General features: G+C 38.1%; 1 protein-coding gene across 4 annotated transcripts in view; it reads right to left on the reverse strand.

Annotated features, from left to right (window-relative positions):
- Positions 1-17,313, reverse strand: part of SLC16A7 (solute carrier family 16 member 7) — an 88,102-nt gene that overhangs the window by 68,460 nt on the left and 2,329 nt on the right. The window contains exons 2-3 of one of the 4 annotated variants that reach the window (XM_054205091.1): positions 8,638-8,748; positions 1,672-6,565 (exon numbers count right to left, since the gene is read on the reverse strand). The exons of 1 other annotated variant lie outside the window; for it this stretch is intronic. The gene's annotated coding sequence lies outside the window, so the exon portion shown is untranslated. The remainder of the gene's footprint in view (positions 1-1,671; positions 6,566-8,637; positions 8,749-17,313) is intronic. 2 more of the 4 variants (XM_054205099.1, XM_054205081.1) reach the window with 2 other exon arrangements.

The raw sequence follows: 17,313 nt of genomic DNA on the forward strand, positions 1-17,313 counted from the left end.
AATATTTTCTTTTTTTCATAAATATTTTATGAATAACATTCCATGTAGAAGTATTGAGAATCATATAATGAGCAAATACAAATGAAAAAATACAAAGTATAAAAATGCCCATGGGAAATAAGCGTGAAAACTGTCACCATTGACTAGTTTTGTCATTTTTTGTTTTGCAGTTTGGCCCATTTAAGTCCATAGCCTTACTATGTGGTAAGCCATCATGGTGCTTCTGCCATCAGAAAAGCTGTGAAGATGACCGACAAAATTCTGGCCTCTAAGCCATCAGCCTGCTCTAGTGAAATCAAAGGCAGCTTTGCACTCGGTCTTGAGCACAGTAAGAAAGAATTAGACCTTGAGGCTTTAAACTTTGATAACAGGGGTGACAAAAACAGTACCAAAAATCACCAGGTTATCTCCACGAAATAAACTCAGTAAACTTTTCTCCAAAATTATGTATGATCAGCCATTGTAAAACTTCTAGTGCATTAACTATTGGCAAAACTGTTTAGGTTGGTTGGAGGTTTTAGAGGCGTTGTTATATATGAAAAACAGAATTGGAAATTACTTTTGCACTTCAGTCAAAGGAATCTAATAATTTCTAAGTGCCTACAGCTAAAACTAGGCACAGAGCACTGAGTTCCAAGGTTGCAAAAGACTGAAGCAGAGTTACTTGTGTCAGTGAAACACCCACCCACACTGCTTGCTTTAAAGTAACGCCTCATTCTTTATTACAAAAATCTCTGGCACTGCAGAAGACCCAACTGTGTAAGTGCTCAGCAAGGCTGAATAGCCTTAATTCCGTTGCTTGATTTCATGCAGGGGGATTATATTATTGCTGCCCTCACAAATCCTTACGAAAATAAGATGTTTATCATGAAGACTTGTCTTGTAAGTAAAATTAATACTGCATTTATAAATTGCGTGTTACCTCAGAACACATGGGATTAATTCTCCGTCAGCCCACTCTAGTCTTCATTCCCACACAAGCTGCCACAGCAACCATCTACCTCGCCTGCTGCCTCAGCTATGTCCAACTTGTCTTCAAATCTTCTCCTGCCCTGATTCATCTTTTTCCATATTAGCTGTGAGCTTCCTGAGCTTCTTCAAATCTGTGTTTCTGCCCAACACTTTGCTTGCACTCTTTGTCACTGTCCTAGCATTCCTCTAATTCAATCCAAGTCACACAGGCACAGAACCACTCCCAGAACACCCTTCACTCTAATTCCGATTTACATTTCACATCCATCAGTTCTGAAGTCTGACCTGAGCTACACTGATGCTTCCTTTTCTTTACAGTTTCTCTTTAGAAGTCTCATCTTTGAAATCTTTATTATCTCCGAAATGTTGGCAAAATACATGAACAAAAAATGTCAATCAAATCTATAAAGCCTGACAAGACCAGGGCGTGTCACCATTCAGTCATTAATCCTTGTTATAACTTTTTAGGAGTAGAAAGAGTGTAAGAATATTTCTTCTTTAAAGTCCCTCACACTCTTTTGTCAATATATGCTAGATAATCATTAAAAGGCCAATAGCAAATATTGTGCAACATGCACTGGAGCATTGACTTGTCTTGCATTTAATTAATCAATTAGTTTTGCATGGATTACCACAGTAATCTGAAGCTACCTATTACTACTAAGTAAAGCCAAAAAGAATAGAAAAACAGCACATTACCTGGCAGAGCTCTGCTCTCCAAGACAATAATCTGAACTTGACAGATACAGAGCCTTTGTTCAGTTTGAACATTTAAGGACTCTTTGGAGACCTGATTGGCTGATCATCACACATGATGTTTGGATGGTTTATTTTGTGTGACCAATTGCCAATCCAACAAGCATCTCAAATTACTGAGGTTATGGTGAAACTCAACATTCAGAACACGATCTCACAGAAGGGCACCCTAGGTCTATGAACTTTACGTCGTCTCTTTAGGATTTCTTTCACAGTTTCTTTGTGTGACATGCAGGATTTTTCCTTATCATCCTCTGTGCACATTGAAAAGTATATTTAGATGCTATAGCCTTTAAAATGACTGCTAATATCTGGGTACACGTGAACATAGTTTTTGCCTAATGCTCAGCATGTACTGAGATGCTGGGTGTGAACGTGGCTTTTAAAACATATAGTAAGTTAAGACTGGCATTAATACCATTTCATTCAACAAATTATAAATGTAATAAAAATGCTCTAAAGATCATCAACAGAAGCTTAAAGGCAAAGTTGCAGGCACTCAACACAGATAACATTGCAAAAGTCTAATTTTTTTCTCACTTGAATAAAATTGTCCAGCAATTAACAGTAAATATGCAATTAACTTAGACTTTTTTAGACTGCTCCATTTGCAGGCATAGTAAAATACCGCATTAGCCTTTACAGAGTAATTAGAAACTTCTTTGTATTAATAAGCAATGCTAGCCACTACATTATTTAAAAAGCTGTATTTTACTGGAGATAATGTGGCATTTGCTTCAGAGCTCCAAAAGTTATTTTCCATTATTTCTTAACTTATACAAAAACTCACCATTTTTGTGTAGGAAAAAAATTTAATCATCCGCAATACTGATGATAAAATAAACACATACATAAAAGGCAAGTTGTACCTTAGACCAAATCATAACTTCACTCAAGCATTCTGAGCTTTTACAAATTCACATCAAAAGCCCTTCCTTTTTAACTGCAAAAATGATGTTGACTATTTTGTGGGAGAAGGAAACAAAAAGGTGTATGTTTTTTTACAATTGCTATTTTTCACCAGTCTTGCCTTGACCCAATAAATCCTGGAAGGATGAAACTGCATGGAAAAATTAAATGGGAAAAACACGCTGATGACTCAGATTAAAAAAAATTAAACTTTTTCTTGTCCTAGATATTCACTATGCAACTATTATTAAAGTCTCCAAGCTCTTAGAAGTGCTTTGTTTGGGATTTTTAGGCAGTCTCTGGGACAAATTCTATGAGAAAACTGCTGTTATTTTCACTGCCCACCACTTTGAATATTCACAGGGAAAGAAGCAATTCTCTCTATGAGTTTCTTAATTTATCTGAAAATAATGATGCTAATGATGATCTGCATTTCTAAGACCTGTGGCAATCTCACATGAAAAGTGAGAGGAGTTCTAGCACTACTGGAAGCACACCCAATATGAGAGTTGCTTAAAGGAAAAGACCAGCCTAATCATAAGAAAATATTATCATTTAATTGATCTCTGTACTGTCTAAAACTTTAATTTGAATCTGAAACGGCTCCTTCGGGAAGAATGAAATATATTAGAGGTAATAGGTGGCAGTGATAGGTAAGCCTCTAACGCCAAACGGCGGGGAGGACTCTGCGCGGGGTGTTCGCCTCAGCACTGAGGACAACGGCAGGAAGGGAACATGTTTGCTGACGCAAGGACATAAGAAGAGGACAAAAAGGAAGTAAACACGGGTCACTGAACTCCGACGGAGACCCTGTGGTCACAACAATGCCACATTTCCTATTATTGGAGAGAAATAGGAAGCGAGGCTTTGTTCGCGCTGGACACCCTCTGTTAGATTTTGACAACTTGTGTTTAGTCCCGGGTACAGCTTCTCACTTGTGTCAGCAGAGCCGTTCCCCCCCGCCGTGACCTTCGGTGGCAGGCCCTTCCTTCCACAGGATCCCTGTCCCGACCCGGGCCAGGGAAAAGAAAATCACCTCTGGCCTCAAGATTTCTGCATCCGTGAAAAAGCAGTCACAGAAAGAGGGATTAACAGCAGGTACCACTGTGGTGTCTCTAGAAGGTGATGCCTCAGCTGTCCTCTAGGGACCATGACAGCATGGTCAACACCAGCCAGCACAGCACAGCACCAACTTGGCATCACGGTGGCGGAGCACAGCTGCCTTTTGTCCACCCGCTTCAGAGAACAAACAGAAGGGCTGAAATCTGTGCCTACACCAAGGCTGATCTTCTGAATTCAGGGAACCGAGCATGGGGTAGAAGGTCAGAGCTAATGTTAAAAGTCTGCTTCTGAGTGACAGAGTTAATTGGCACAGGGCATGCCAGTGGCAGGCAGCTGGCCTGCAGTTCACTGTCATCTTGAACTTGACAAAAATAAAAGTTAATACAGCCTTGGACGGTTGTCTATAAAAATGTATAGACATCAGGAGGGCTATTACTCAACTGACTGTACGAGACTATTCTAGCAGTGTATTTTGTGAATAATAACGGCAGTGGGTTTTAAAATATAATACAAATCCAGCTACTCAAGAGCTCTTCTGAGATAGGTGCCTACACGTAGTTGCTTTACTGCACCTTTCTGCCCACTCATGAGCTTAAACTGTTAAAATTGAAGTAAGTTCACCATAACCTTTTAGTCTGGATGCCAATAGCTCAGGTTTGCTATTCACTAATATCTGTTCCACCACAATTTCTGTTTATTAACAGGCACTTAAAAAATAATCTCTTTTGCACACATAACTGATATTGTTAATATTACAGCACAATCTCTCTTTCAGTCACAATTCAGGGATGCCGGTTTTCTTGAAAGAATGCAGTGGCATTAGTACTTAAAGTTATATAGCAGTTTGTTCTAATGACGGAGGTTTGGTCAGAAGTTTTTTTTCTGTTGGAGTGTTTGTTTGGGGGGTTTTTTTGTTCAATCCCCTGCAAATCCTCAGATATTAGGTGACAATCTCAATTTCTCCTGTTTCTCCTACTAGTATAGACTTTTATCTCTTCACATTTTAGGGAAGATTTAAGTTTGTGATAAAGGTCTGCAAGATATTCACAGAATTTGTGACTCTTTCTGATTTAAGAGAGGGATTAATCACAGCCATCTTTAGTCAGTGCTGACATCTGCATGTGATCTGGATACCTACGTTCCAGATTGACTCAAAATCAATGGGCAGAAATGAACTTCTGGGACACATCTCACTGACCTGTTTTATACTTAAGCTATAATGAAATGATACATGGCCTACAAACGCTTATATCTCTCCATTGTAAAAGGTGAGTCTAGATAACTAGCTGAATTACACATACCTATGCTACTGAACTCTATATTTGGATGAACCCAGCCCTATTTGCTCATAATACACTTTCTTGGTATTGCAAGGGACCAGAAATAATGACCCAGTTCCTTCTACCATTTCAGTGTTTCTAAATCTGAAGTGTTTTGGGGTAGGTAGGAGGAGGGTTTTCTTGGTTTTTTATTTAACTTATGAAATACGAAAGTGAAAAATATATGTTCTGGATTCTAAAAATGTTCTTTCCATCTTCTTTGAAATACATCCACAGCTTAACAGTATAGTGTTGAAATCTGAAATTTTGCAATCTTTTCTGTGTTGCTGAGAAAAATAAGTCCAGTTTGGCTGAGTAATGAGTCTCTGAAAAGCATGTGCTGCAATACCCATATTTTGTGCAGGGTTTTATTTTGCTGTGTTTGTAAAATGTGCAACTTAGCAATGTTGCATTACGAACATTTTTGTGGCTATCATGGCTGCGTAGAAGAAAATTTATGGAAGGTGCAGATAAACTATCTCATGCTTTATGTACATAGCAACATAGCCAACTAATACGATCTTTTTTGAAAGTAAATCTTCAAGTCAAGTCTTATATAGCAAAAGCAAATCTCTAACTGTCTCATTAGACAAAAATACAATGACAAATTTCATATGTGCAATTTTAATTCGTAATTTACTCAACTAAGTCACTGCATAAACCATCAAATTAAAACTTGAAACAATGTTCAATGCCTTACAGAACATAGAGGGCAGCGTACCTTATGTAAAGACTGGACAGTTGCCCAGAGCTGCAGAATTGGAAAGGCAGCAGTTTTAGAGCTGACTTGTGACTGCACTGATTAAATTGCTAATAGGACATTAATTTTTATAATGTATAAATACTTTGTCTCTGAGGTTTTGTGAGTCTGTACATAATAGCTGAATATGTGGCATTCTAAAATTCTAGAAAAACACCTGGTATTAATGTGATTTCTTGCAAATGCTGGAGCGGAGGCAGCAGAATATATTTTACTCAAGGCAATGAAACAGCTAGGGCTGTCTCTGATGGTACAGATACCAAATATGCATCAGGGACAACTGACCAGAAAAACAGTAACCGTTTGCCAGAGAAAAGCTCAAGAATTCCACAGTAGATCTGTTTGCAGGAAAAAAGGCAGTATTAATTTAATGCTATTCTCTGTGAATTATTTAAAAAGTATTATTATTATTCAGGCCTGAAATTTTGTCAGTTTAGGTAACTGCAGATACACAAGAGCTTGAGTAATAAGATATGCCATAGGGTGTGACAGTGCACAAGTTTGAGTGTGTTAGGTATGAAGAAAATGCAAATCTGAAAGGTATGTTGCACGTCACACTGCCCAACATTGTGTGAACATGCAGCCTTTTGGGCTGGTTCTTGCTTGATTCTCCTGTAAGCACTCTTTTGCAGTGGTTAGCATCAAGGGATAGTATGCAGTGAATGAAAACGACCATAAGGAACCATGAATAGAAAACAGCAGGACCAGAGTACCTGGGCAATGAGAAACACAGATTTTTCTCGTCTGTCTCCAAAACGGCAGTAACTCTCCCCTCTCGTACGGGACCCTTGAGAATGAGACAGACACACTGATGGATTAAAACCTGCAGCACACACAGGGCTGCATGTGCCTGTGCACAAGCTGCACACACACAGGCTGAAGAGAAATATCAGTAGTTTCCTTCTCACCACCTGTACTTTAGCACCTATTGCAATGGCACTGTGGCAAAAACACATGCTCCTCCACCAGCCCTAGGCTGTTAGCCCTGTTAGCCCTAGTCTGTTAGCGACTGCTGCTTCATCCTGCTCCATGGGAACACTTGCTGCCCTCCCTCCGCTCTTCCTCCCTAATCCCCCATCCTCAAAGGCTGGAGGTCTCATTCCCCCTTGCTCTATCAGCTCTCGTAACTCAAAAACTTACCAGCATACAAAGTCCAAGGTAAGGAAAAACTACTCCATAACTGACTTAAGGCTTGCTTACCACAAGACTGGTACTTCGTGCTTCCCCTGGTGCCTTGATTTCCCTTCAGTTGTCCTCACTATCTTGTATTTAAATGTATCTAGATGAATATATAGATAATCATACACAAAATAATGCAATACCTTCAAAATAATTTTTAAAGCTACTTTATCTGGGCAGACTTAAGTCACAATTATTTGAATATCACCTAATGCCTTAAATAAGGAAGTATAAACTCGGCCACTAACTTTCTTAATTATTAAAAACACTGCAGTAGCTCATGAAAACAAAGTATGTTCACATCACTAATGCTTGAAATGTTTCTTTTTTACTCAGATCACCTTATATTCTTATACCAAATCACTTCCTTTGTCTTTCATAAATTAAAGAGTAGAAAAATATCTTTTTCTAGTCAGATCAGATAATGTATATGAGCCCAATTCAGTGGCACTGACTGTGTATATGAGACTTACTAAGTATTAGAAAAGAAAGGGTGTTCTTCAGAGGGGAGAGGACACTGTGAGGACATTGCAAAATATAAGCAAAAAGGAAAGTGAGCTTGAATGAAGCGGTATTACTGCCTTCACTGGCATCTTAATTTTTAATGGTATCCATCTTGTGAAAGCCTGTAACTCTTAGCTTTAACTTAGCAAATCTTTGTAATTAGTTGCATAATTATTACGTTAAGCAAAAAATATTTGTTTCCAGCTTGTAAGAAAATGCAAGATGGTCTCCAGCTTGAAAGTTTATGATTTACGTACACATATATAAATTGCTAAGTATGTGTTATATTTGTTGGAGGTACACTCAACTTTTCAGCCAAATTTGGACTATGATTAAGGGAGGTATTTAAAACAAGTAAGCAATAAATGTAAGTGTACCTTATAGTGGGAACAGGAGAGTTGTACTTAGGTATACATTACTTTAACATATAAGCATAGAGATAAAAACATTCAGCAATTGAAGAAGTAATTTTGTTTAAAGACAAGAAGGAGATATAACAATAGTGATTAAAGGGTGCAGTACAATGTCTTTCTACTTTGCCTAGAGGGGCAGCTGTGCTGGCAGAAGCTTTCACCCTGGAGGGATCAACTCTTGGCTGTAGTTTCTACCAGGGTAAAGCAGGTTTATTTTTATGGGCAGAAATCCACACAAATCCTGCCAACTGAGGCTCCTCAAGAGACAGACAAATTTTATGCAACTCCCAGCTGGCCTGAATACCGCAACAACAGCACCTTTCCCTTACAGATCACTTTTCTTTTTCACTCTCTGGGCTAATCAGCTTCTTTCAAGCCACCCTCAGTACGTCTATTTGAGATAAATGCAACACTTAGCTACCACAGGTAAAAGATTCAGATTGATGTACAGGTTCACGTTAGCTCTACGGCAGCTATTTTGTACATGTGTGGTTTTTTTTAAAGACAGTAAGCCTAGCAGTAAAACATACCACCTCTCAAAAGTCAGCCCATGGTCCACAACAGAACTGCTCAATCTGCTCTAACACTTATGCTGCTGCATTTTAGGATTGAAATTAAAGCCAGTGCATTCCCTCCACTTTGAGGTACAGAGGGTTTTTTAGGTAGCTCATGCTACTCTGGCTTTCTTCAGAAGAACAAGTCGGTGCATTGCTGGGCTGCCTGGGAGTTAAAGCCCAGCAGCCTGACAGCTTATATCATGTACCTTTCCTTCTTTCTCTACCTTCAAGACCTTGCGTCTTCTCACTGCTGTCACCAGCCTTCCTACTCCTGCTTGAAGAACCAGTGCAACACCCTCCAAGACGTTACCAATTCTCTGAAGGGAAAAAAAAAAAAAAAAAAAAAGAGAGAAATCAAACACCATCTTACATAAACTCTTCTCTCTTTACGACAAGTGACAGTCTCTCGTGGTTCCCGTTTGCAGAAAAAGTAGGCAGCCCATTTCTCCTCAGCAGGGCCCAGACACACAGTTCCACCAAATGAAGAAATAAACAGGGATTCCCTCTGGTGAGGTCAGAGGAGCAGATGCAAATGACCCTGGGAGCACAAGTTCAACCAAATACAAAAGGTTTCGTGCTCAGTGGGGTTTGGTTAAATAATTCAGGTCCAATCTTTTAGGAACACAAATACAAACCATTCCCTTCTCAATAGGGTAACAGAAACAAACACACAAAGTTAATGAACCCAGCAGGGATTGACCAAACAGTTCAAACTCCCCTTTGGAGCAGTGAGAATAGCTAGGAAGCAAACAACCTTAGTCACTTGGCCCTGGAAAACAGAACTTGCTCTGCTTTCATTGGATGAGTAAAACCTCCCTTGATTACACGAGTCTATCATTCTTTAGGGGGCTAAATTTACTATTAAATGCTGACTAAAGAGTCATCTATTCAGTTCTGATGTTTCATGTGCTAAGTCACAGCAATGGCAGTGAAACGTCTTCTCCAAGCATTTGGTCCCTTTGTTTTCTTACCGGGTCCATAATCTGCATCTCCTCACACTGTACTGCAAACATGCAAGTTCCCTTCCTTCAGACCCATGCTTTCTTTCACACTGTTCTCCTTGTATGAAACACTTTTCCTTTTTTATCCATCAGTGTTCACTACTTCCTCTACGCATCTGGTTATGAAACTGTTCCAAAGGAGTCGAAAGGATCGTATGGAAAATATATCCACATGTACCTATGGTACTCATGGCAGACCAATATAGCCTGTAGGACACTGGGATAGGTTTCCCAGAGAAGCTGTGGATGCCCCTTCCATGGAAATGTTCAAGGCCAGGCTGGATGGGGCTTTGAGCAACCTGGTCTAGTGGGAGGTGTCCCTGCCCATGGCAGGGGGGTTGGAACAAGATGATCTTTAAGGTCTCTTCCAACCCAAACCATTCTATGATTCTATAAAATACCATACTGCAACACTAGAACTTCCTGAAACATCAAACCAATCTACCCATGCTTCTTTTTCCAGTGCTTTCTTCTTTTACCCACTTCATCTAGTATTCAGCACGTTGCACATTTCTTCCTATTTTTTCTATCATCACCTTCTGTGTACGTATATATACATACAATTATTTCTATTAGAAAAACTATCTCCTCACTCATATATATTCAGTTGACATAATGAGAAGCAAGTAAATGCTTCTTTGAGACTACACCAGAATACAAGATTCTCTGCTTTCAATACAACTATATCTGCTGTTCAAAGTACTTATAAACGAGGCTGTTCAGCATACAGTTATAACTTCTGATTTCATCCTGCAGGAGTGTTAGTCAGAAGAGAGAGTTGATTTAAAAGTAGGATTTAAGCTTCAGTTATTAAGAGATAACAACCTACTTACCCAGGATCCAGTAACACTGAAATTAAAGATCCTAATTTAGGTGGCTAATTTAAGTTTCACAAGACTATTGTGCTGCATACAAAAAGCGTTGTACTTATACACCTGGGATAAAACTGGTAAATAGGGGAAAAGAAAAAAAAAGGGGGGCGGGAAGAAAAAAATTGTAACTACCTTATTAAGGTTAAAAACATATTCTGGATCCTCAGTAATACATATCATCCAGTATTCTGTAAGAATCTGATTCTATTAGACTAGCAATTTAACTATAATAATTTAGAAGTAAGCTTGGACATGGCAACTACAATAGCTTTGCTAATTTTTCAGGAAATAGCTACAAGAAAAAAAAAAAAACATGGCCTCATAGCTAAAATACATCTGTATTGAAAACACTATGATTTAAGTCATCATTTTAGGTACATAATATTTCAGCAATGCTAAAGTATATCTGTAAGTGCAAGCTGATTACCTAGTTAAGCAAGAACATCTTGTTTCATTAACATCTTTCTATGTTACCACATTCAGAAGAAGAACCTATTTTAATCATGGAAAAGACAGGCTTTTGTATCCTATTACATTAGGAACACAATATGACCGTATTTTCCAGGGTTCATAAAACAATCAGCTTTAGTATTAAGCATAACGGTGGAAGGCACTATTATTTTTTTAATCACAGAAACAATTCTGAGCTGGGAATCATCAACTGGATCAACACTCCTGCTTGCATGTGGATGCCAGAGTACGCAGCCATGTACACATGACATATTCGCATTTCACATGTTAGAGCTCCTTTTTCATGGCACACATGAGAGGGAGTCACTGGCGCACGTGCACGTCAACTTAACGAACAGGCAGGCTGGCATGGGGCCTCCTGGTGCTGTACAAGCCATAAATCATGAACAATCCCTTTTTTGCCCACCTACTGCTAAAGCACCTGAACAAATCCATATTGCAGAGTCCATGCTGGCTCCCACTGAGGCCACAGGCCATCATTACTCAAGTAAATCTAAATGATGGTTCTAGCCCTTATTTAATTTTACAGTGTGAAGTGTAATGGTTTTCAATGTGTTTTACATTATTTGCAAAGTACTTCTGGAAGTAAAGATATTCTCAACCACCAGGCTAAACAATGACCATAAAACTCAACATTCGTCTTTTATTTTCAAGGTTGCAATATTAATGTTTTAGAATTGGATTGCTCAATTGTTTGTTAATTTTTTTCTCATATCATATTTCATATTCATTTCTTTATTAACATCTTGTTTGATGGATATACTGGTATACACAACGGCACTGCAAAGAGTGCATCCCCATTTGGAGATCAGATAACATGACTGTCAACAACAAAAACCTTGCTATGGCCTACAATTAGCACACAGAAATAATAAAAGCAAAGGCCAATATTCCTTCTAGTCCTTTCTCAAAAATAAAACCCTAAAATTTAAAAATCTGAAGACAACTAAAAACCACTGACTGAAATTATGATACATTATTCCACTTCTGCTAGCTTGAAGACATTTGCCTCTGTGAAATTCCTCAAAATAATAATATTTCCTCAGGTTAATGTCTTTTTCCCTTTTACTCTGTTTTCAGCTTCTACATTTGTAATTTTTCTGAGGCTACATTTTTTCTTTACTCTAATCATAACACCTGAAAGGCAGAATTAAAAAACAGAAGGGTAAAGAATGTAAACATTTGTAACTCTAAAGATAAAAACAGCATTGAAAAAAACATAAATACTGGTTACTATGGAGGAGCACCACCTATGCCTTACAAAAGCTGTCCTACCAGTGAGCACGTCTCTGACAATTTCCAGTTTTAATGTGGAAAACCCAGTATGCCAGTAGGATGAGCAGAGCGGAATAGTAACTTGATCTTTTACCTTGAGTTTTTTATTCTAATAAATGGGGAGAAGGAAAACGCTCTCACAGAAAGAAGCAGGAGAAGAGAAGGACAGAGAAGATGGACACCCGAAAGTATTTGTTTGGAAACAGAGAAATAATTTTGATAATAATTATGAGAAATAACTTCCATTTAAACTAACCAGACAGATCAAAGCAAGTGATCCAACAGACTAACTGAGTCTTGAAAAGCAGTCAAAAGAGTCTCTTCAGCCAATACTAGGTGTAAACCAGGAGTAACCCCTTTTAAGCCAGTGGAACTGCTCGAGAGGGAGCTCAAGTTTGGACCTGGAGTCACAGAAACAGAGGAAATGCCAATCAAGCAACCCTGACATATTCTTTGACTGAGAGAAAGCACCATAGTGCTTTTAGGTCTCAGTTTTAAATGCCCTTCCTGGATTTCTCAATCTCATGTGAGTTTGGTCCTTATATTCACTAGCTTTGCTTATAAACCTATTTCACTATTCTAATGTAGCTCAAACTGAAACAGGCCACGCATGGCTCTCATTATACACTACTGTTGTTAGGTATGAATGAGGAAATAAGCTAAATTGAAATAAAGCATGCTCATATCCAGCATAACTACGTCAAAACATCTCTTTTTGGGTAACTACATCAGAAAAACAGGAGAACAAAAACTACCTTATACCTCTAGCCAACATAATTATATCTGCACAAGAACAAGAAAACAGGATCTCCTTTTTTCTTATTCTTCACAAATACAATGCATACTTCATGCTTTGTAAATACAGGCTATTACGGCATATTCTTTTCTACCTATTTTCCTTAACTATACAACCCAGAGGTCTCAAAATACCCAAGCTTTTTTTAATGCTTGCTAAAATCTCTGTTGAGACTTCTAATTATGGACTATTGAGTCCCCAGATTCACCTTTTGTAGTGCTGGTGAGAAGGGAAAGACACTGCCAGATGGAAGTCAGGGACTTAGGACCCCTGTGCGATACAATGAGCAGAGATCTTGTAAATTCCTCAGGGCAGAAAGGAAGCCGTCAGCTTAACACTATGTAAGAATTATTATAAAGATGTGTGTCTTAAAAAAGGGTCTGGTAATGGGATAATAGACCCATTGCCTTCTTCAGCTTCCAGCACCAATTTCCCTCCACAGTCTATTCTGTTCTCTCCACCTGCTCCCAGATGTGACCCCGTTGCTTAAGTCTCTGTCCTGGGCACATTTTTTCTGTCTCTGAAACCAGTCTTCAGTTCCAGTTTGCGGTCCAATTCCCATTTCTAACATCAGCAGGAGGCATTGCTGAGAACACTGGGTTCAGTACCCAGTTTCAGACCCAAATCCATCCCTGGCATAGCATGCAAAAGCAGTTAACTTCTAGAAAAGATTTGCTCAGTGGAGAGCGTACTCAGCAAAGGCAGAATTGTCAAGGAATTTAGGACATAAAATTCCAATTGTTAAGAAATCAGACACCTACATTCCCATGAGGAGATTATTTACATCATTAAGTTATTCTTTTTTCTTTCTTTTTTGAACCTGCCCTGAGGGACATATTAAGAACGCAAACTATAGGAGCTCAATTTAGTAATCGCAGCTCCTATGGTATTTTAATTCAATAGCATGGCAAACTGTGGAGACGTCCTACATTTTAAGTTTTCCAATTTCCATCTCTCAGTAAGGTCAGCAGAGAAAAGCCACTATGTCTCTCAGAAGCCACGTTGTTATAGTTGGTAGCTTGAACACAGTCCTGTGTCACTTCAAAAATTCTAACCTTCACCACTAAATATTTATATCATTATCCCAGAGATCTGAAAAACAAGGCCACAAAGCACTTCCTTTCTACTGTTAAAAAATCTACTCTAATACAATTGATTTCAAAAGCAAACGCTGAAAGTGAGTACATTTCTCTTTCTGCAATACTAACCAAATACATTACAGTAGTAACTGACTTTGTTCAAAAAAAATCAAATATGTATTTTACACTTATATTTTTGCTATTTTTGTCACCAGAAATGGTAAGTTCTTTTTGGTTTGCTTCTTCACATGTTTTTAGGATTGTAAAATACACATTTGTTCTCAGTATTTCTTGAATTCAGAAATCAAGCACTGAGAAGTACAAGTCTGAAGCTGACACTCTGGGTTTGATACTAACACAAGAGACAAAATGAGATTTCAGTCTCCTTTTTGCTTGTACCATTTACTGCAACAGTGTCTAAGTGATAAGTGGCGAGCATGAATGCTAAAATCTTAATTAATCTATGTCTATGAAAAAAAATGGTTTCTATCTTTTGAGATGATGCAGTGCTGCTTTGTGACTGATGCTACTAATTTCTATTGCACAGAACACATGCAAAAGGCAACGTACACTGTTGCACTGTTGTTACCACCACTGTAGTGACAGCAAATGGCTAAAGTTCTTTGATGCCAAACACATGTTGAACACCATTACAACACTTTGTCGTATGCCAAACTTGGGAGTGCTGCCAACAGTTTGCTATCGCTGAATCCATATGATGGAAGGGCACTACAGAACAGTGATGCCTGAAGCTGCAGCAGGAGTTTGCTAGCACATGTGGGAAGATAAGCTATTCTAACTGACCAGAACTTTAAAAATATATAAAGGTAAGACCAGCCACAAAATACAGGAGGTGTTCTGAGCTGTCTTCTGTACATGTGCTTTCCAAATGTTCCCCCAGCACCTTGATCATCACCTACAGCTGAGTTTTCCATTGGAAAATTTTAAAGAGAGATAAAAGTGAAACAACTACCAAGGTTGCTGGAAAGTGTTCTTTTGGTGGATACAAGTGTCCACACTGGAAGAAAGCAAACACTAAGCAATCTTGCACGTTTGGGCAACTCCAGCCCACGGAGTTTTATGCTTTGACCATTAAAATCAGATGCTGTCATTATCTTTCATAGTAATCATATGAAAAGCATGTCAAATCCACATATTCTGATATATTCCAACTTCTACAATATTTGGGGTTTCTGTAGTTTGTCAATAGCTAACTTAAAAGTACAAGTTTTCTACAGTCAGAAGTTACTAGCCAATTCTATACGATTTACAGTATTATTCAGAGCGCTGCTTTCTTGTTGGGTGGAACTGAAATACATTCAGTACTTCATATTCAATAATCATGACACCAAGTTAAAAGAAAATGCATCAACAGCTAAATTAAAAAAAAAAACAGGCTTAAGTTTGTTTTCTACTGCTTCCTATTTTGTGAATTAAGACTAATTCCATTTCTTAAGATTTGAAGTCTTAAAACCACAAAGAAAAAGAATATATTATGCTAAGGCCCCATTCTTTTCCATTAATTTTCCGCCTTCATTTTTGGGAACTTTTTAATTGACGTAATGTTAATATCCTTTTGGAAATACTTACTCAATTTTTATCAGCAAATGCACTTAATGTACACCTCTGATTACATATTACTGCAAATGCCATGAGACAGGAAAGCACCATGTTCCAAAACTAAAAAAAAATTATTAGCGTGTAACTGGGGATTTGACCTTGAAGATAACAAATAAAGGAACTACTTAAAGACACTGCATAAACTAAAATTAAGAATATAGTCAACAAAAGAATGACCTGATGACGATGAATCACTTCCCCCGCAGACACAAATATTATGAATTAAAAATCTTGAGATCGCAAGGAAAAAAGAACAAAATGAGATTCTTTCTAGTTTGTCAGCCACCATAACCTGGTTAGCTAGACATCTGCTCTTTAACAAAAGCTTAACGTTGTCTTGATTGCTTGACTATAAGACCAAGAGCAATAAGAAATATCGAAAATATGTGATAAACTGTAAAGCCAAATAGAGTTCCCCAGTCAGTTTGTCCAACATCGTCTGTTCCTCAAGTCATGGAATATTATCTCCTTACTCCTATATCCCAATTACTTTTGTTTGAATACTGCAAACTTTTCTTCAAATGTTCCAAGATTCACAAAAAAATTGTACAAGTTGGCACAACAGCTCACAAATACATGCAAGTCAAGGAACGCAGGTTTGGACGGAGATGCATCTGTGGGACGCAACCTGTTTCTCACTTTCATTTGACACATAAAACAGTTGGTCAATGAGGTCCTGTTTTCCTATCTAACTTCCTCCTTGGTGCTGTGCAAACATTAGGCCTTATATATTACACGAACAGACATAGAAACTAGTAACATTCTGTATCAATGATTAACGACTATGACCTAACCCTTTTTTAATAAAAATCAAAAGACAATTACATTTTCATAATCATAGCGACCTTGAAATAAAATTCATTTAACAGTACAAATCACTACCACAGAGCAAGAACATTCTTCTTTTTTTGATCCTCACGTAAGAAAATGGACAGCTTTAACTCTGGCAAGTGGTGTAAGGGATACAATTAATGGAGAATTATATTCAGACACCATCTTTGCTAAAGCAAACATCTCAAGAAAAATGCAGCTCTTCAAAACCATCCTGTGATGTTGTAATAGGAAAAAAAAAAAAAATCAGGTGAGCTGTAGTGTCTTTTCTTGAACTGGAAGAGGTCCAATAATAACCAGAGTTACTGGGAGCAAAACCACCTGCTCATCATAAAAAGAGGACAAGACAATTTACTTGAGAAACAAAGGATACCAAAGGGGACTTTTTTGTAAAATGAACAAAAACAATGGGTGCCAGAAATATATTTCTCTCCCTTAACTTGCCTGTCCGTAAATAGCAGCATCTCCTTTAAGGCTGCCCAAAGGATGTCCTGCCTCCATAAAACTCGGATTCTGGAATGAGGATTTTGCCATAGCAAGGGCTGAGTGAGCTTAAATCCAATATATTCCAGAGAAGTGACAGACAGAATTAGGTTAAAGAGCAGGAAGATTTTTTTTTATGTACTATTAATGATGCATTCATTTACACTGAAAATTGCTGAAACAGAATCCCACCTCTCTTCACTGCAGCTGCAGAGCCACACTGTTTAACTACACCCTGTTTCTTTGATGTTCCCCTTTGTAATATTGCAAAGTCTCCCCCTTTACATGTAAAACTCCTGTTCAGATCAGTTGTATCACTAAGGAATCCAAAGAGTTTTCCTATCCACAAAACGTGTGAATTCAGTTTTCTGCCACCCATGAAGACCACAGTTGATATTTAGGCTATTCTACATCTCCATCATATAAATAAAGAAGGCTGACTTCATTAACCAAC

The sequence above is a fragment of the Rissa tridactyla genome, chromosome 1 (assembly GCF_028500815.1).
Source record: "Rissa tridactyla isolate bRisTri1 chromosome 1, bRisTri1.patW.cur.20221130, whole genome shotgun sequence".
In the NCBI taxonomy this organism is placed as follows: Eukaryota; Metazoa; Chordata; class Aves; order Charadriiformes; family Laridae; genus Rissa; species Rissa tridactyla.